Source organism: Orycteropus afer, unplaced genomic scaffold (genome assembly GCF_000298275.1).
Source record: "Orycteropus afer afer isolate SDZICR_OR568_19922 unplaced genomic scaffold, OryAfe1.0 scaffold00048, whole genome shotgun sequence".
Classification (NCBI taxonomy): domain Eukaryota; kingdom Metazoa; phylum Chordata; class Mammalia; order Tubulidentata; family Orycteropodidae; genus Orycteropus; species Orycteropus afer.
The window spans coordinates 3,720,386-3,732,278 of NW_006921635.1; positions in this window are offsets into that span (position 1 = coordinate 3,720,386).

Below are 11,893 nucleotides of genomic sequence, written 5' to 3' on the forward strand. Positions count from 1 at the left end.
GGCAGGAAAGGAAGGGCAGAGACAGCCCTGTCATTTCATTGTGTCATTATTATTTACTGCAATCAATATATCCTAGATTCCTGCCCTCTAAGACTCTGGGTGACTCTGTTGACAGCTGTTTCTGTCACTCAAAAAGGACAACCCGCTTCAAAACTAATTGCATCCAATCCCCTCCCCTGCAAAGCTCCACACGAAGTGGTCCTGCCAAGCATCTCACTCACTTCTCCCGGCTCGGCTCGGCCTGCGCGCGCAGTACCCTCCAGCCCCTGTTACCTCTTTCCAGCCTTCGCATGGAACACTCTTCCCCTTAAATCTTCTATGGCTGCTTTTTCTCATTTTTCAGTTCAAATGTCTCTCCCAGTCGCTGTGACGTAACGCCCACTTAATTTCCCTCACAGCAATTACCATTACGTCAAATTGTTTGCATGCTCATTGCCCGTTTCCTTCCACTGGAAAATAACCTCTATGAGATCTCAAGGGCATTGTCTCTGTCTTACTCTTCATTGGATCCCCCAGCACTTGGCACATAATGGAAAAAAAAAATTGCCATCAAGTAAACCCCAACACATGGCCTCTTGGCAACCTCACCTCACGTGTGTCGGAGGAGAGCTGTGCTCCACACGCTTAGCAAAGGATGATTTTTCAGAAGTACATCACCAGGTCTTTCTTCCGAGGTGGGCTCCACGCTCCAACCTTTGGGTGGCCAGCCAGCACATTATCGCTTGCACCAGGGACTCCGTGGCACACAGTAACCCCCTGCCCTGGAGTCAATTCTGACTCATAGTGTCCCCACAGGATACGGTAGAACTGCCCCATGGGGTTTCCAAGACTAGAAATCTTTGTGGAAGTGTATTTGCCACCATTTTCCTCCTGCAGACTGGCTGGTGGATTCAAACTGCCAACCTTTTGGTTAACAGCCAAATGCTTTAACCACATTGCATCAATAGGGCTCCTTTGGCACCTAATAAACCAAAAAAAAGACCTCACTGCTGTCGAGTCAGATCCGACTCATAGTGATCCCTCCTTGGGATTCCAAGGCAGTGTCACTATGAAAGTAGATTCCTTCTGAGGAGTGGCTGGTGGGTTTGAACCACCAACCTCCTGGTTAGCAGTCAAGTACCTTAGGCACTATGCCACCAGAGCTCCTTTTGGCACCTAATAAGCCCTCAAAAAATACTTACTGAATGAATGGAAGGAAGGTAGTTTTAAAATTATCTACAATCAAACGGAGAACTCCTTTGCTGCTTTCTAATCGGCTGCCAGATCCTGGGAGCCAGGCCTGTGAGGAACACTCAGGTGGGCGAAGGCTGCCTCTGGTCTTCAGGTACGTAGTTTCCAGGGTCACCAACTGGCAAGGACTCCATCATTCATTCATCTATTACAAAATATCTATTGAGCACTCGCTAATATGGCAGGCATTGTTCCAGACACTGGAGACACAGCAACGAGCAAAGTAAGAACCCCTCCAAAAAAAGACAAAAACTCCTACCGTGGGATCTACAGAGGAGAGCCCGGATGGAGTGGGAGAGCAATGTGGAACACAACCAAAAATCATTGAAAAAAAAAAAAGGGACCAGGTTTGCTGGTGTGATAGGGCCTGGTGGAACCACTGAGACCATGGCCCCTAGCTGCCCTTCAGGTCTGGAATTGAACCAATCCTGTGGCTTCCAGCCAAACAAAAGACACGCAGATGAGCTGAATATTTACATTAGGTAGATACACTCCTTGGCGAGATCAATCATGGGAGAACAGAAGGGCTGTGTATGCACAGGGAGACAGCTGGGGGGGGGGCAGAAATGCATGGGAGGGAGGGACACAGGGAAGAGGTAGCTATGGGGAGGAAGTGGGAAGAGAGCTGTTGCATTGTGGGAAACTGCAGTCAATGTCATGAGACAAAGGGAATGTGAACTGCTGTATGGAAGATGAATTTGCTCTGTAAATTTCACCCAAATCACAATAAAATTTAAATATATATATAGAGAGAGAGAGAGAGAGAGAGAGCTCTGGTACCATAGTGGCTAAGGCACTTGACTGCTAACCAGAAGGCTGGAGGTTCAAGGTTCAAACCCACCAGCCACTCCTTGGAAGGAAGGTTGGGCAATCCTACTTCCATAGTGATACTGCCTTGGAAACCCAAGGAGGGGTCGCTATGAGTTGGGGTTGACTCGATGACGAATAACAACAACAACATACATATATATATATATATGAAATCAAGCAAGGATGGCTAGATATTGTCATTAAAAAAAAAAAAGCCTCCCACCCTCATGGAACTTATATTCTTAGTAGGACCATAAATCTAATGTGAACTGCTTATTATTTCTTTTCTTTTTTTTTTCTTATTATGGAAATTTTTAGATATATTCATAAGTGGAGAGACTAATATCTAACATCTAGTTTCAACACTTATCAACTGTGACCAATCTTGTTTAATACATAGCTCATCTACTTTCCCTGCCTCTTGTATTATTTTGAAGTAAATTCCAAATATCCCAAACATCATATTGCAAAGGTTTGGGGTGGTTGTTTTTTTTTACTTCAGCTATTCTGGTATAATTTATTTATACACAGTAAACTCACTGCTTTTAACGTAGTTTGTGAGTTTGATAAGCAAATACAGTCATGTGAGCACCACAATTAAACAGGGAAGGAGCTCCATCACCCAGAACGTTGCCTGTGCCTCCTTCCCCAACCTCGGCCTCCAACAACCACTCATGGGTTTCTTTCCCTAGAGCTTTGCCTTTTCTAGAGTGTCATATAAACTAAACTACACACTGCAAAAAGAGCGTGCAGGTGGCATCTTCATCTGACCTCCTCCACCCTCACAACTGGGAGAATCAAGATGAACACCAACGACCCAAGGCTGAGTCCTGTGAGGCAGAAGTCAGACAGGCCGCCACCCTCCAACCTTCTACCAATCCTGACACCAACTGTCCCTCCCACAGCACTCTCTACTTCTCTGCTGGGTTCAAAAAGTCATTACAATGACCACACAGAATTCACAGACAATACTCACAATTACGGGGTTTACTAGGGAAGTGACAGATTACAATTTAGGATCAGAAACGACTCAGGACACAGTTCTTTGATCAGAACAGCTTCTTCTCAGCTGTGCCACTGGCACACTTCTCTTCGGCCTAGGCCTCTGCCCGGCTCAGGCCAGTGTTACAAAGCTCTTTTAGCTTTGCTGACGAGGTGCCCAGGAAGGTGTCCTAACTGGAGACACAGCTTGCTCAGTCCGTGGGCCCAGAAGTCTGCCACTCTGTCTCGTGCCGGTCTCCTGTCTGCTGCTGCCATCTCTCTGCCGTCTCAGCACAGGGATCGCAGGTCCAAGGAGGTGCTCCACTACTGGTTCTCTCTTGATGGTAGCGATGTTCACCTTTCCACCTCTGGGATGGTTCATTGTAAACCTAGCAGATGGCAAGACTGACCAATCCCCACGTTAAGGTTCCATACACCTTATTTCCACGGTTCCACTCCCACAAAGGTGCTAAGCTGCAAGCTCACTACCCTTGAGTCGACTGCAACTCACAGCGACCCCTCCTTGGGTTTCTGAGGCGGTATCACTACAGAAGTAGATTGCCCCTCTTCCTTCCGAGGAGTGGCTGGTGGGTTTGAACCGCCAGCCTGCTGGTTAGCAGTCAAGTGCCTTAGGCACTATGCTACCAAAGCTCCCTGTAATTGCTTTAGGATTTAACTTATAGTCTACTTTCACATAATACTGTACTCCTTCACATATAGTATGAGAACCTTCTATTTCTCCCCTCCCAACCTTTGTATTATTGTGGTCATACATTTTACTTTTACATTTCTTATGAAGTCCACATTACACTGTTATTATTTTCATTTAAAACATCAATTACCTTTTACAGATATCTGAGTAAGATTGAAAAAAACACACTTGGCCCGTGTAGTTACTGTTGGGGTACTCATCTTCTTGTGCAGATCCGTATTTCTACCTTGGTTCTTCTTCCTTCTGCCTAAGGGACTTCCTTTCACATTTCTTGCAGTGTAGGCCTGCTGGTGGTGAATTCTTTCAGCTGTCATATGTCTGAAAGTCTTCATTTTGTCTTTGAAAATGATGTTTGCTGAGTCTAGATTTCCAGGTTACAGTTTTGTTCGTTCATTCGTTTAAAGATGTTGCTTCAATTGTCTTCCCTCTTAAATTGCTTCTGACAAGAAATCGGCTGTCATCCTTATCTTTCTTTCCCTGTTCATAACATGCTTTTTCTTCTTTGCTGGTTGCTTTTAAGGTTTCTCTATGTGGATGTTTTTAGTAATTTGATTGTATTGCTTCTCAGCCTTTTGGCTAAGACCAAGTGTGAATTGATTATTATGTGACTTAGTGTAGTTTTTTTTGTTTCTTATGATCAAAGTTCACTGGGCATCTTGGATCTGTAGGTTTATAGCTTTCATCAAATTTGGAAAATTTGAAATTGGTGGGGAGAAGGATATAATTTCTTCAAATATTTTTCTGTCCAGAATCCTTCAAGGATTCTAATTACATGAGTGTTAGGCTGCTTGAGATTGTCCCATGTTGTTGTTGTTATGTGCCGTTGAGGCAGACCCGACTCACAGCAACCCCTCCTTGGGTTTCTGAGGCGGTATCACTACAGAAGTAAATTGCCCAACCTTCCTGTAGTAATACTGCCTTGGAAACCCAAGGAGGAGTCGGTATGACTCGGATCCAACTCAACAGCAGTGCATTAGATTGTCCCATAGCTCATGGATAACTTTTTTTTTTCTGACTTTCTATTGTGGTTCACATGAATGTTTATAGACAAATTGGTTTTCCATTCAACAATTCATATACATTTTCATGACTTTGATTACAATCCCCACAACATAATGACATTCTTCCCACTTCTTCCCTGTATTTACCATTTCCATTCATCCTTCTTTCCTATCCTTCCTGCCTTGAGCTTCATCCCTGGGCAAATGGTGCCCTTTGGATCTTGTATGATTGGTTGTTCTAAGGAATGCATACCTCCTTGGTATCGTTCACCTTATAAGCCTGTTTATCGTTTGTCTGAAAGTTGAGCCCCAGGGCTAAGTTCAATTCCAGGCCTCAGGGTTCCACCAGTCTATCACACCAGTAAGGCTGGTCATGTGTCTTTCATTCCGGACAGCTACTACTGTTATGTCTTCAAGGTCACTAATCTTATCTCTTGTAATATATAATCAGTGTTAATTTTCAGTTGTCTGGTACGCATACTAAAGCTGGCACATGAATAAGGAAGACCAAAGAAGAATTGATGCCTTTGAATTATGGTGTTGGCAAAGAATATCAAATATACCATGCACTACCAGAAGAACAAAAACATTAGTCTTGGAAGAAGTACAGCCAGAACGCTCCTTAGAAGCAAGGACGGCAAGACTTCATCCCATGTACTTTGGCTGTGTTATCAGGAGATATCAATCCCTGGAGGACATCATGCTTGATAAAGTGGAGGGTCAGCAAAAAAGAGGAAGGCCTTCAACAAGATGGACTGACACAGTGGCTACAACAGTGGGCTCACACGTAGCGGTGGTTGTGAGGATGGGACAGGACCGGGCAGTGTTTCGTTGCGTTGTCCACAGGGAGGCTATGCGTTGGAACTGACAGCACCTAACAACGATAAAAATCTCAGATTACATTTATGTAAAAAGTTTGCAAATTGAAAAAGATGATTTTACACGAAAATCCAGATTTCCACTTTCTATTTTAAAAAATGGAAAGATCGGGTCACAATGGTTTCGCATTCCTGTGGCCAATTGGCTGGAACATAGTCACAGATATTCCTTTTGCATAGACCTGACAGTTGCCACAGTCCCCACCATGCTCAGTTCTCCTGCCCCAGCCAAGCTCATGTATTTATGTTATCTGCTGGTGTCTGGAGACATCTGTGTTTGAGACCCCCAATCTCATGTGTCATGAAGAAAGTCAACCAGGGAACAAAGCAGGCTAAATCACTCCAATGGTTGTTGTTGTTGTTGTTATGTGCCATCGAGTCGGACTCGATGGTAGAAAAAGAAAAAAGGATTCATTGAATTGGGGTTGGTAGAATCAAGAAGAAAACAGAGGGCCTGGAAGGATGAGTAAAATATCACTGAGCAGAGGATTTGGGAAAAAGACATCCCTTCACCTTCACCTCTCCTTGCAGCTGCTCAATCCAAGTAGGTCCCTCTGCTCCAGGAGGGCCTTCCCAGGACAGGCTGGCACTGCACACCTGGCAGACCTGGGTGAGTGCCACCTGATCTGTAGGCTGGCCAACTGCTCAGGTTGCAAATCTGAGGAACTGTTTTCTCTGTGAGGTCAAGACTCCGTGTGCATTTTCTTAAGTCCTTCTGTAGCTGGCGCAGGCTGGGCACCCCCACCAGACTAACTGCTCAGGTACCAGACAGAGCAAGTCTTACTGGCTGCTTACTGGGCTCCTGCCCAGAGCACTTTCAGAATTTGTCACCTCCCTGGGGCCAGACCTGATTTTTCTTGGTGTTAGTTGCCATCAGGTTGACCCCCAACTCATGACAACCCCCATGCATAACAAAACACCCCATGGAAGCAGTCAAAAATTAAATGACGTATTGCATTGGTAAAATCTGCTGCAAAAGACCTCTTGAAAGTGTTGAAAAGCAAACCATATCACATTGAAGACTAAGGTGCACCTGATAAAAGCCACAGTATTTTCAACTGCTTCATATACATGAGAAGATGGGCAGTGAATAAGGAAGACTGAAGAAGAGCTGATACATTTGAATTGTGGTGTTGAGGAAGAATATTGAATATACCATGGACCACCAGAAGAATGAACAATGTGCCTCGGAAGAAGTACAGCCAGATGCCCCTGAGAAGTAAAGATGGTGAGACTTTGTCTTCACACACTTTGGACGTGTTATCAGCACAGACCAGTCTCTGGACGACATCATGCTTGGTAAAGTAGAGGGTCAGTGAAAAAGAGGAAGACCCTCAAGGAGAATGGATTGACCCAGTGGCTGCAACAACGGGCTCAAACTCAGCACCAACTGTGAGGATGGTGCAGGTCTGGGCAGCGTTTCATTCTGTTGCACAAGGGGTCGCTACGAGCCGGAACTGCCTTGACGGCAACCTAACAACAACTCTAAGGAGTGCAGGAGCCCTGGTGGGGCAGTAGGTGAGTGCTCGACTGCTAACTAAAAGACTGGCCGTTCAGACCCACCAGCCACTCTGCAGGAGAAAGATGTGGCAGTCTGCTTCCGTAAAGATTACAGCCTTGGAAACCCTATGGGGCAGTCTTATAAGGTCACTAGGAGTCAGAACTGGGGTCTTTTTTGGTCTTGCCTTTTTAGTATTCTAATACATGTTCTCCAACTTTTAGGGGCCGTGAATGACCTCCTGGGGCTCTTGTTAAAATATCGATTCTGGTTCAACGGCTTCCAGGAGTTGGCCAAGGTTCTGTAATTCTATCAGCTCCTGGGTGATGCCTAAGGTACTGATCCCAGGACAACACTTTAAATAGCAAGTTCCAAGGCATGAGGAGGTAGTAACTTACTCGAGATCATAGAGCCAGCGGTAGCTGTGTATTAGAGCCGGCAGGGCACCAAGAGCCCATTCAAAACAGAAGAGCACTCGTCCAAGGAGAACTTAAAATTCCAGACTTTACCTTCATCTGCTCCCCACAAATGCCCTTGCTCAAAATAGTCCAAAAGACTTAAAAAGCAATTTGTTCAAAGACATTTATAGCAGCAATATTCAAATCAGCCACAAATTGGAACCATCACAAACTCCTCACAATAGGGAAATGGTTAAATAACCTATAGTCTCTCTATTGCATGTAATAGCACATGGGTGTTAAAGAATAATTATGGAAAGAAATGGGTACCAGTAGGTACATTAAAGCATGTTAAGTAAAAAAGTGGAACCCCCACAAAATGCACACACGTTGTTGTTGTTGTTGTTGTTAGGTGCTGTTGAGTCAGTTCCAAACCACAGTGACCCCACAGACAATACAGTGAGACACTGCCCAACCCACTGCCATCCTCACAACTGTCACTATGCGTGAGCCCGCAGTTACAGCCACCGTGTCAATCAATCTATCAAAGAACAGGAGATGACGTCTCATCATCCTAATGCAATTATTCATGTTGTTACCATCAGGGCCCTTCGAGACAGTTCCGACTCAGATCCACCCCATGTCACAGAGAAGAACTGCCCCACAGGGTTTCCTCGGCTGTTGTCATTGGCTGCTGCTGTTGTCGAGTGTGTCAAGTTGATTGGGATTCATAGTAACCTCCGGTGACACAGCAGAACTTCCCCGCAGGGTTTTCTTGGTTGTGATGTTTAAGAAAGCAAGTCACCAGATCTTTATCTCACAGAACTGCTGGGTGAGTTTGAACTGCCAACCCCCTGGTTAGCAGCCAAGCACCTAATTGTTGCAGCACCAATGCTCCTCACAATCACACCTACTCTTCACCTATCAACTCCCATTATTCAACACTTTGCACTTATGACAAGGGTAAAAAATCTACTATTTTGCACATTAACGACATACATGTGATAGTAACAAGTGCCGAGGTGCAAGGCCACAGTACCCTGGCTCTGACTGTTACGGTTATGTGTCAACTTGGCTGGGCCACCATTGCCAGTGGTTTGGCAGTTAGGTAGTGACGAGTCATTCTCCTTTTGTGATCTGAGGTGGTCATCCCCCATTTTCACACGATGCTGCTTTTCACATACAAGCTGGTCTTTGGGACCTAACCATGTCGATAAGTGAGGAATGGCTGTATTAATGCATTCCAGTAAAGACAGCAAATTTAGCATTTTATGGAATCACCCATCACTTAAATTGATGATTTTTCCCCCTTATCTTGCTGCTTACTAGTTAATTATGTAAATAAGGAGTATTATCTTTGAATTTCATTAGTGTCATTTCACTATGCAGGTATCAAGACACCTTTATGTTGTTATTTACATCACTGACCCTACCTAGGGCTATAAAACCAAAGTTGGATGGGGGCTGTGATTTGCTCAGCCCAGTAAGACAGACATGAGTTCAAATCCCAACTCTGCCACTTGCCAGGCGGGTGACCCTGAGTACATTATTTAAACTGGGGGGGTTGCACTCTTAAGACTGTTGTGAGGATTAAAAGCACCTATGAAGGTAACCTGCCTGGTACAATGTCACAATGTAAGTACCAGAAAACACTAAAAATATACACACACACACACACACACACGTACACACGTTTTAAGTCAGTGTATTCCTTTGCAGTACTTAAGAGATTTACTAAAAATTGCAGATGGTAGAGAGTTCCCACAGACCCTTCACCAATTGCCTCTGATGTTGACATGTTACCCAGCCACCGTGCATTCACCCACTAAGTCAGCACCGGTATATTACTGTAAACTCAACTCCAGGCTTGATTCAGATCGCACCCATTTTCCCACTAATGTCCCTTCTCTGCTCCAGTGTCTCATCCAGGGCCCCACGTTGCGTTCTGCTGCCCCGTCCCCTTAGCCTCCTCGTGTCTGTAACAGCATCTCAGCCCTCTGCTTCCCCGACCTTCATCACACTCACACACACTTCCTTCCATAAGCGTGCACTCCTGGTTTTCTGTTTGGATCAACGAGTTATCATCTATGACTGTAATTATTTTGATGTTCAAATTGTCCCTAATTTAGCCATTGAGATACCCTTCAAGCTGGCTTCTGTGTCCTGGTGACATGCCCTTATCTTTCTTTGAGCATTTTCTTCCTTTCTGGCACCCGAAGACAGCTCATATTTATCTGCACTGCCTCTGCTCCGACCCTGGTATCACCATTTTCTCAAGGGTCCCTGGTGCCTTTTAATCAAAAATGGTATTGAGAAACCAAATGTGGGTGCCAGATGTGTGTGATCACGGCCCTGGTGTGTCACCACTCCCAGGTCCTCTCAGGGGCTGGATCTAGGAGTATATTTATGTATGGACATATATCTACACACATTTTCACCATTATTTACAACTACAGTTGACCCCTAAACAACACAAGGGTCAAGGGTGTCAACCCTCTGTGCAGTCAAAGATCTACATATAGCTTTTGATTCCCCAAACACTTGACTACTGATAGCCTACTGTTGACCAGAGCCTTACCAATAACATAAATGGTCAATTAACACAATTCTTCCCGTACAGTTATCAGATTTTCACGTGAAGACACTCACACGCAGACACAACAGAGACCTTTACTAATACAGCATGATCGTGATTTACTATTCATCAAGTCGAAGTGGACCATCATACAGGTCTTCATCCTCATGTCTTCACTCTGAGTAGGCAGAGGAGGAGGAGGAGGAGGAAGGCTGGTCTTGTCTCAGGGGCGGCAAAGACAGAAGTGGAGGAGGTAGAGGGGTGTCAGGAGAGGCAGGCACACTTGATGTAACTTTATGGGACGGCATGGTAATTTCTGTTTGACTTTTGTTCTTTTTCATTTCTCTATACTCTGCTTTTATACTACCAACCCTTGAAAAAAATCCACGTATAAGGGACCCATGCAGTTCAAACCTGTGTTGTTGAAGGGTCGCCTGTGTATCTATCCATATATGCTGAAAACCATGATCCACACCGATAGGCAGTTCCAATCCCACACCGCAGGGTTCGTTCTCATTTTCTCCCTTTTCCATCTTAACCCCCTTCTCCAACAGTCAAAAAACACCTGGCTCCCATTATCCTGAATATATTCACCAATCCAATCATTCGTTCCCCACCACCACTACCATCTTCTCCCCTGACCCCCCCTTGCCCCGCACAAAACTGTATCTTAAAGAAAGGGATGATGAAAACAGCAATTCCTTTTATAGGTTGGTGTCCAAATTAAAGGATGTCTTTGTTTGTTTTTCCTAAGAATAAAAACTTCCCCCATCTCTAACAGCTGTTATCAAGCATTATGAAAGAGGTGCCTGATACAGATTTAGAGATGAAGCACTTTCTAATCCCTCTCGATACAACATTCGAGGAATCTGTTTGTTACCAGCATTTTCTATCAGTTGTCACACTATCGTGACTTGCGTGTAGCTATGATGCTGGGAGCTATGCCATCAGGTCACCTATGGTGGACAAGTTTCAGTGGAGCCGCCAGGCTAAGACTAAGAAGAAAGTCTTGGTTATCACTAAACTGTATACCTGAAACATCTTGAATTCACAAATATCTGCTATATATTTTTACAAAAAGAAAAGCCCTCGTGATCTTACTAGAAAAATCAGAAAATGAAAACTCTATGGGTCGTAACAGCATACTGTGCAGTGTAGTGCCTCTAGAAGATGAGGTCCCTTGGCTGGAAGGAACGGCACAAGAGCTGCAACAATGGATTCGAACACAGCAACCGTGTTAGTTAGTTAGTGCTGCTGTAACAGAAACACCACAGTGGAAGACTGCCACACACAAATGTGTTCTCTCTCGTTTAGGAGGAACTAAGCTGGACTGTTTAAGAAGCTCTGGTGGCGTAGTACCTAGGGCATTGGACTGCTAACCAGAAGGCTGGTGGTTGAACCCCACCAGCCACTCCCTGGAAGGAAGATGGAGCAATCTACTTCCATCTTGGAAACCCAACGGGGGTCGCCGGGAGTTGGAATCAGCTCGATGGCAGGGGGAAGCTCGCCTGTTCAGGAGGAGTTTTCCTTCTGGGGAAGGTCCTTCTGTCTTCTGAGCCTGGGCTTGGCATCACTCTTCCCCCGTCTCCGCTTGCCTGTGGGTCTCTTTAATCTCTACATCTACAAAAAGACTGACCCAGGACACAGATGCTCTACACTAATCCCACCTCACGAACATAATAAAGACAGCCCCTTTCCAAACCCCAAGCGGGATCATAACCACAGGCACAGAACCTAGGATTTACCACCCCTATTTCTGAGGGGACAATTCAATCCGTAACAGAATACTGCCCAATGCAGCGCTGGAAGA